Source organism: Acromyrmex echinatior, chromosome 5 (assembly GCF_024713525.1).
Source record: "Acromyrmex echinatior isolate Ae372 chromosome 5, ASM2471352v2, whole genome shotgun sequence".
NCBI lineage: Eukaryota > Metazoa > Arthropoda > Insecta > Hymenoptera > Formicidae > Acromyrmex > Acromyrmex echinatior.
Window position 1 is genome coordinate 2,701,953 of NC_141856.1, and position 9,799 is coordinate 2,711,751.

At 37.9% G+C, this 9,799-nt stretch overlaps 1 pseudogene; it reads left to right on the forward strand.

Moving 5' to 3' along the window:
* The first annotated feature begins 1,263 nt into the window (after window positions 1-1,263).
* Window positions 1,264-5,940, forward strand: LOC147909662 (uncharacterized; annotated as a pseudogene).
* Window positions 5,941-9,799: the final 3,859 nt, after the last annotated feature.

The following is a 9,799-nucleotide window of genomic DNA, read 5'->3' on the forward strand; positions in this document are numbered from 1 at the left end:
ACAAAGCTTTACCTGAATAGTAGGCACGCGACTATATTTGTCGAGATGTACCGTTACCGGTTGCACTTCTGCCGTATTTTTACCTACTGGGTTTTTTGTGGCGATGGCGTATGGTAACAGAATAGCGAGCCTGAAGATGTAGCATCTTGTCTCATCTTAGATTGACGGTCTTTGGCGATATGTCCAAAATTATTGCAAATCTGACAAACAATTTTTGTCTTATTCGCCAAACGTTGTTTTTTCCAACAATTATTGACCGAATGATCAGGCTTATCACACCATTGACAGATTATAGAGGGCTTATTCTGATTATTGTTATTATTACTACTTGTTTTACAAAATTTATCATTATGATCTGGAATAAAGTTGACAAATAATATTATTTTCTTTCTTATATTAACAGATCGTTGAGCTCGAAGGTCGCGAAGTCGACGCTTATCGGTGCTATGCTCGCGTTTTTTACAAATTTGACATATTAAAATTTCAGTTCCTAAGTTATTTTTCTGCAATTAGAAGCCGAATGCCTCTCCTTACTGCAAATTTGACACGTTTCGCGTAATTTATTAGTATCTAATATTTTACCTACTGTATTACTGTGCCCTTGTCGTAAATCTGTCATTGAGCGTAGCTTTCTATTCTCAAAGCATCAGCTACGGTTTCTTAAACGTTTAAATTTCTCGCTATTCTCTGTTCGATCTCCTGTTTTAGTCCTCTAATGAAACATTTATACATATCCTTCTCTGGTAGTTTGATTAGGGAGAAAATTTCCTGAATTTTTAATATTTGCTTTTAATATTTATTTCCCCAGGATTTTAACTCTATTCACGTAAGTAATTACATCTTCCTCGTTTTTTTTGATAGATACTACCTAATTTTCCTTGCAACTGATAAATATTTTTTGATAGGCCATAAACTTGCTCTAGATATTTTGTTAGTTGAAATACACTGTCAAAATCTTAGTCTGTATCTTGGTTTGTATGGCTTCACCCACAATTCTCGTTCTAATAATTTTTGTGATTTGAAATTCAGCTTCTACAGGCAACATTGATTTTGCTTCACATCCGTCAATAAAATATGTTAACGGAATATTTTTATCGTCGAAGAAAGGGGCAACTTCAATCGCGTACTTTAATGTAGCGAATGGATTCGGATTCGCCATTATTCTATCTTCTTTTGACTTAGGAGTATCTAATAATTCCACCCTGTTTGTAAAGTTCATCGAAGACGGAGTTCCTCTGGGGGAAAACGGGATGGAAATAACGGATGAAGCGGGTGTTAGCGGAGAGGTATCAGGGAAAATTCGCTCCGTCCGAAAACGCGGAAGACGGAGATCGAGGAGGAGATGAAGGAGTTCGAGGCGGAGGTGAAGGAAAAGAAAGAGGTATCACTTCTAACGCGTTAGCAGGTAGAGCCGGCGAAGCTGGTGATAGCGAAGGTAGTGGAGGCAATACATTCTAGACTGGGCGACTCCGATCTCGAGAACCCTCAAGGTATCGCTCCTGGTACGCTTGGTCCAGGAATCTCCGCTCTTCACGGTCCGACTTCTAAGTCAACCCTTGTGGGGATGATTTAAGAGTGGCATTATAGTTTAGCTTGGATTAGGTTTTCGCGGTGAATATACGGGTATATATATATTGGGTCATTTAAAAAGTATCCGCGGTTTTTTGTTCAATTTTTGAATGAAATTTTTCTTTATTGAAAATCAATTTTAATCAAGTATATATTGGCCATTATTATCTATAACCTTTTGCCATTTTTCAGGTAATTCCATCCGTGTAGAACTTTTGTGGTTTATCGGCGAAAAACTTTTTCAAGTGATTTTCGGCAGCTCTTTTGTCGGCCAATGTTTTTCCATCAAGAGAGTTCTGCAGAGATCGAAACAAATGGTAGACGGTGCAAGGTCCGGGTTATACGGTGGATGCATCAAAACTTCCCAACCAAGCTCCCTCAATTTTTGGCGCGTCATCAAAGATGTGTGTGGTCTGGCGTTGTCATGATGGAAGACAATACCTTTTCTGTTAATCAATTCTGGTCGTTTTTCCTTAATCGCTTCCTGTAATCTATCCAGTTGTGAACAGTAGAGCTCTGAATTAATCGTTAGGCCATGTGGTAACACCTCATGATGAACGACTCCCTTCCAATCCCACCATACACACAGTATCACCTTATTTGCCATCAATCCAGCTTTGAAGTCGTTTATGGTGGTTCGCCGCGCTTACTTCATGATCTTTTATGAACAATATTCTTTTATTTCACCCATTTTTCATCGCCCGTGATGATTTGCTTCAGAAATGGGTCGATTTCGTTGCGTTTTAGTAGTGTTTCGCTGATGGAAATTCGATCAATCAAATTTCTTTGCGTTAATTCATGTGGCACCCAAACATCGAGTTTTTTTGCGTAGTCAGCCTTTTTCAAATGATTCTAAACTGTCACATGGTTCATTCTTAATGCATTAGCTATCTCCTGACAGCTCACATGCCGGTCTTGCTCGACTAGTTGCAAAATTTCATCGACTTTTTCAGTGACTGGCCGACCAGAGCGAGGTCGATCTTTGACATCAAAATTTCCAGAATGAAATCGAACAAACCACTCCTGCGTCCTGCGTTCACTTACAGCATCCGCGCCGTAAACTTCACAAATTTTTCTGCATGTTTGTGCTGCGTTTTTGCCTTTTTTGTAGTAAAAAAGCATCACATAGCGTATTTCTTCAGATATTTTACTCATTTTCAAACCAATATAACTTTTGACACAATTGATGAATCACCAAACTTTGTTTACAAAAAATGTATCCTAAAATGTCATCTTTCAGACGCGCGTTCGTTTGACACAATCGGATTAGTGTTGCCCGATATATGACCATCAATACCATCTAATGACAAAACCGCGGATACTTTTTAAATGACCCAATATATGTCAAGATGGGACTTACTGCTACTCTGCAAGGTTAAGCTTTTGAGAATGACTGTCAAAAGTCTGATCTCTGTGATTGTCCAAGGACTCCAAGGGGAGGATTGAACCAACAATTTGGAGGCTTCAGTTGAGTCACTTGACAGTAGTAACGAATAAGATCGTTCGATCGAACTGATCGCGGTTCACCACTAAAATAGGTGGAACGATATGATTGCGAATCGGCAGAGTGCCGGCTTGTATAGTCGCGAACCGGCAGAGTTTCGTGTCGGAGATGAAGCTTGACTAACTGACTGTTCGCAAAGGGCTTCCTTTTTATATTCGCGAGTTAGTAATGCCGCGTGCAGGCCTCACGTATATTACTGGTCTAATCCAGGATTAGGATTAAGGGTATCGGTTGTGAAATGGGATACTGGGATATGTGTCTAAAACAACTTCCGTCATCGACTGTTTGCCGGATGCTCAATAATTTAAAGCCACATGCGTCATTTATTACAGACAATGGCTGTTTCAGTTCGTAATTCTTAATCTTTTAAATTTACTTGTTCTGTTCCATGGGATAAAGTTCGTTTATTCGACAACTTGGTTCAAATATTTAATCCGACAACTTCGTCCCGAGTGGATTATTAGTTTAAAAAGGTGAATGTTATTCGGCTCGTCACTATTGTACGTAACTTCCTGTGGTTGAAACAGATGGTCTACCGGTATTACTTGTTAATAACTTTTATGGTAATGACAAAAATTCTAATCGAAGAAAAGAAAAATGTGGAGTCTAAACGTAACATAGTTTTATGGGCGGAAAACTCGCGGCAATTTAGAAATTTCGCGATTCTAGGGAGGAAGGCGACTTTCGCTATACCATTGCTTAAAGGTAGCGATATCGATCGTTGGTGAGAAAATACGTTTTGTGAAATCCGAATGTATGTACTACATTCGTGCGAACCGAGCTACTACGTCAGGTTATCATTTAAGTGTGTGAAAATATTGTTTTGTCCAGCATGCGACTTAATCCACAATGACATATGGCAACTCGAGTTTGCTGGCGCAAAGTGCTAGAGGATTTATATAGCAGAAAATTTTACAGTACGCGTTTTTAGAGTTTCGCTACTTACCGGGTGCGAAAGTCAATTGATTAATGCGCGAAGACGTAACTAAACGCTCGATTTTATAAATTGTCAATTCCGACAATTTATGTTTCTCTCGTTTGCTTGTAGCCACACACGTGCATTACGAATGCGGGCAGTTGTGCGTGGGGGAACTACATGAAAAGTGGGAATTCATAAGCAACGTTTTTCTTTATAACGTAAGTTGGCCAAAGAATTAACGATTTTCGAAGAGAGAATTCGTGAAATCGAGCAATTTCTTGCCACGGAAAATATCACGATAGTTATTTACGTTTTTAATACTTTTGGTCGCGGCGAGAATCCGTTATTTGACGGCTGCGTCGTTACTCTTTTCCCTAGGTCGTGAACCTTCATTCCGATTAAACATAATGTTTTACGAGCATTATCAACCAATTCTAAATTTGAAAACTGCCGCCGGCGGTTCTCGAAGGGGGTATTGCGTGGCGTGCAACACCGGGTATCAAAACGGTAAAGAGCATCGTTGCGCAGAAAAATGTCCACGCTGTTACGTGTTTCCGTCGTGCGAGAGTTCCGGCGCCGAATTGGTTAGGTGTGATTCGTGTAATCATACTTTAGAAATTCCTGTTTTGAGCGTCATCGTGCGGAAAGATCTCCCGACAGAAAATCGGTCGCAAGCGTTTGCAAATCCGTTAGAATTTACAATGATTGTAGACGCTTCGTGAAATCGAAATCCATGTCACGACTGCGATGCTATCTTTCGTAAAATTTGTTGCTCGTTGCAAACTTCGAATCATTCTTGTTACATGCAGCTTCTTCGTCGTAAAGTCACAGTCGAAGATCCTGGAAAGAGGACGAATGCTGGGACAATGCGAATAGAGAATCAAGTAAACGACGAAAATGACGACGGTTGATAACGTCGAAATTTATTGATAGCTCAAATTATATGCCGATGCAATTATCCGATTTACCTAAGGCTTTCGGGCTGCAGGATACATCAGATAAAGGTCATCTTTCCTCATTTGTTTAATATAAAAGAGCATCAATCATATATCGGACGAATACCTAGCGTATGATATTATTCGCCCGAATAAATGTAATCCGAGGAATTATGCGAGCATTTTATAAAATGGTACTACAAAATGACACAATCCGGGTTCATGTTTTATTTTCAACGCGAAATAGTTAAATATTGTAACGATGCTTCGACGGGCGTGCTTGGCTTTCAGGAAAATCTTTCTTGAACACAGGAGTGTGTGCCTGTTCGTAGAATACACGAGTATTGCTGTTACGTGTAAGAAAGTTTTTCGCGGGGAAAATTTTTTTTTATGTAGATTTTAAGAGAAATTTATTTTATTATGTAAAGTGACAAGAAGCTTATAGTCAGTTATATATTAATACGACTCTCGTGTAAAAGCGGATGAAGAACAGAGCAAGGGAAATGACAGCTGTAAAGCGACGATAAAGAAGAATATAATTGAATTTCGCGAGGATTTATCTCACCCAGAAGATTACTCAAATGATTCGTTTGCTCCAAAATTGGTAATAATCGGCGATCTTATGAGAGAATTGTCATCAAACGATGCAATCGTTGATCTTTTTACCAAAGACAGTCATCACAATAATCTCATTGTTATTCTTATCTCGCAAAATCTCTTCATCAGAACCGTGAGCAGCGCGATATATCACTCAATGTGAATTACATTGTAGTTTTCAAAAATCCGCTTGATCGCGTGATCAAATTTGACATTTAGCCCGTCAAGTCTATCCCAACAATCCAAAATTCCTAGAAGAGACATATTACGACATTAAGTCGAGGTCTTACGGTTATTTATTGTTAGATCTGAAACAATCAACTCCGGAATATCGATTTCGTAAGTGTATTTTTCTCGAAAATACAACTCATTACATTTGCGTACCCCGTAGATAATTTTTTAACGGATTCATATAAAAGACGAGCACGTGTGATAGTACGAGTCAGCCGTATGCTTTTCTCGCGATAAAGGCGAGTGACAAGAAATCGCACAGTGCGACGAAATCGCCACACATTCAATCAGAAAAAGAAACGCCTGTCTTTTCGTAGCCCTTTATTATTTGAACAAAAATTAACGCATAATATTCCTAGACGTCGCGGACAAAAAACTTATTCGCTGTATCTGTGAATATGTTTTTAATTTACTTAAGGAAATGTCTCGTTTGAACGATCCAAAAAAAAATCGGCTAAGCAAATACAAACGCCGCTACACATCGCGGCAAAATGCGGAAATTGGAAGAATATAAGAAAACTGTTGGTGCAGCGAGGCGGTTTTGTACCTTATACATATTATCGCAGGAACGAAATAGTAGGGACAAACGCTATAGAAAGGGCAAAAAAATGATTTTAATTTCGACGGAATATCACTGACTTGATAAACGATGCGATGCGCGAGAGAAAAACTGTGAAAGCAGGATAGAAATCAGTTTGCGCTATTACTCCGTGCGTTGAATATACCTTCTGCACTAGTGAGAAATAAAAGATTATTGCCCACGCAGGGTGTTAGTGTAAACAGCGTAAAACTTCTGCCTCGTGTAAGTTCCACGTCTTTTATATTGAAAGCGCAAGTTCCACGTCGATTGTACCGAGAGCGCAAGGAAAGAGGAAAAACGGTACGAACAAGAAATAGACGAGAAAAGCTGATTCTTTCTCATTCATAGAAAACTAATATCCCTGTATCTTTACAAACGAGAAAAAATCGGTCACTTAGTTGGAAAAAACTAAAATAACGATGACGTTTGAAAAACTATACTACGATTCGTCGCATTATGGGCTATTCGGCGATGGATAATCTAACTCTTACTGTTAAACAGAATTTCTCAGAAAGAAGTCGTACGCTGGTTTGAATTGTAAGATGTTGAACCGGCCATTGTGCAGAAAATTTCCACGATTGCATTACAACGTAACAAACATTGATGATGTGTGGGAGGCAGATTTGATCAAACTCCGAAATCTAAAAAGTTACAATGACGGTTATTTCTATTTGTTAATGATTATCGATGTACAAGGAAAGGGATTCAACTGTCCTCCTCCGATCTTAATGAGCTTTTAGTATGTTATTCTCCAGACAAAAATAAGCGACACATATTTTTTTATACGTGCCCATACGCACTTCTAAGGAGTGAAACACTTTTTAGAAGAAAATCTATCATTTTTCGAAGATTTTTTCAAATCGAAGATTTTTTTCAAATCGAAGATTTTTTTTAAATCGAAGATTTTCCTCTTTCAAAGAGATATCATTGAAACTGTAAGAGATAGGAAAAAATGTTTGAAATATAAAAGTTGCATGGTTTCAAGAGTACTTAATAATACAAAAAAATTTTTTTAAATGTTTTTTTATTTGTTTATCCCCATCATTTGATTTCTTTAAAAAAATTTTTGATTATTTTTTATAAGATTATTTTAAGGCAAATTACCATTCTTGAGAAATAATTAAAAACGTCTCTATACGCGAGCCATCCGTACTCCATGCAGCACGCAGTAACGTTCGTAATGTTGCGTATTTTCGCATGAACAGGAATCAACGATGTAAACATATCTATTTTTGGAACTCTGCGAACGTCTAATCATAGAAATTTTTACCACGTACGACTAGACAACACTTACGTAACATTTGGATAATAATATATAGTTTCAAGATCGAAAGTCGTGTATTATGTAATTGTAAGACAAAAAGTGCAGAGTGTACGTCGCACTTATATGAATTATTGTTTGACGTACAAATTGAATTAATATCTTGTAAAATTGTATTTTTTTATTTATAGTAAAGGCGGGGAATCGGAGAAAAATGGAATTAATGTAAATAATCGATGATGTGAGTGCATTTCGTTCATGTATAATATACATTATTTATCTCTTATCTGTTATATATGAAATGATAAATAAAAGAAAAAATAAATGATATATTATGCACATAGTAAATAATGAATGTATCACATATTCATAGAATTAGTACACATACACATATACAGAGTGCGTTACCAAAATCCGAACAAATTTAAATTTAAATTTTCCGCTATATTGTGCCTCCGCACAGAGTTGTTGTTGGCGTCCGAGAAAGCCCAATGCTTCTAATAAACAATCATATTCTCAAAACGCGATGTTGAAACCAAGTGCGGAGTATGATCGAAGAGTCGCGATCATCGAAGGCCTTCGCACTGGGCGCTTAGCAACAGAAATAATTCGGTTCTTTGGATACCCGAAATCAACTGTTTATGACATTGTGGCAAAATATACGGCTTTAGAACAGTCCAACGAAGTAGAGTTGCCAGCGAGGAAGAGTTAATAACGCATCGCGAGAACCCCTGCAGTCGTTGAAAGGACTCAAGCGCTGATTTCGGATGACTCAGAGCAATTGTTGCGAAAATTAGTATCGATTGTTGGTGTAAGCGAGCCAACAATGCGTCGAATTGCCGATGAGGACCTTCGATACAAATCGTAAACATTAAAAATACGACAGATGCTCTCTGAGACTGCCAGGACAAGCCGAGTTGCTCCTATTCTGGCCTCCCAACAGTCCAGATTAAAATCCCTTGAACTATGTATGGATTGTAATTGAAAGGATCACAAACAAGTCTCAGCATCAATGTGATGTCATTAAGGACCGCTATTGAGGCAGCATTCGTCAGCATGGATAGCGCATTACAGCGTGTGTGCGAACGCTTCAGACCGAGAATAGAGGCTAATGGGAGATATATCGAATAATTGTGCTCTATAGGAATTCCCCAAGTGCCATGTAAAAGGATTTTTTGTAATATTTAATTTTTTATTAAAAACATTTTTAAAGAAATTGTTCGATTTGTCGGCTCTCTTGAGCTAAGATCAAACTGTAGTTGTATTGCTCTATTTTTTATTAGCTACGCTATTTTATCTCCTTCTTTGTCTCTATTTTCTTTCTTTTTTTCCTTTTTTTTTCTTTCTTTTTTTATTGTTTTAATTTATTTTTATTTATTTTTCTCTTTTCTGTTGTGGGGCCCTGACCGTCCGAGTGTGATTGCCGTGAGAAACCATATTATGTTTTATACGAGTGTGCATGTGCGTGATTTATATATTTTATTTTTATATTTTTATATTTATTTTTACAATATTATTGCAGCGCGCGCTCCTCCGGGACTTTTATTCGTTGACGATATTTCTGTGATATCCCGGAGGAGCACGACATCTGTGATAACGTATCTCCCCAGCATGCATGCTGGGGAGATGAATATGTGATATATTTGCACAGGCTGGGGGGCTTGCCGCTGACAGCCTCAACATAATTTGCTGCTAACGTAGTTATTGTTATTTATTTATTTATTTATTTATTTGTCTGTTTAATTTATTCCAACTATTTATTACGCCGATCACCAGCATTTATCACCGGTACACAACGAATGCATCATACGTATACTGGAGCATACGGGCTGTCACGGCGGCTGCATGCACGATCTAGCTTGGAGATTTTATAGATTTATTTATTTATTTATTTATTTATTTATTTATTTATTTATTTCGAGTGTGAGTGTTCGCGTTTTGCCGAGAAGCGATTTTCGTTAAGTGATACGCGCCGCGTTTATAAGTTAGGTGTGCAATGTATGTAGCTGTCGTCGCGAAGATTCTCAAAGATTCTACAAGTTTAAATTTCCGTTAAATTTCAGTAAAGTTCCTAAAACTATCGTAATTGGGAGTGCATTCTAAAAAGCATCAGTTAAAACTCATTCGTAAAACCATTTTCATCGACTCACGTTCCGAAAGCCAGACAGCGACGTGCAAGCAATATGATTGGTTAATACACTGC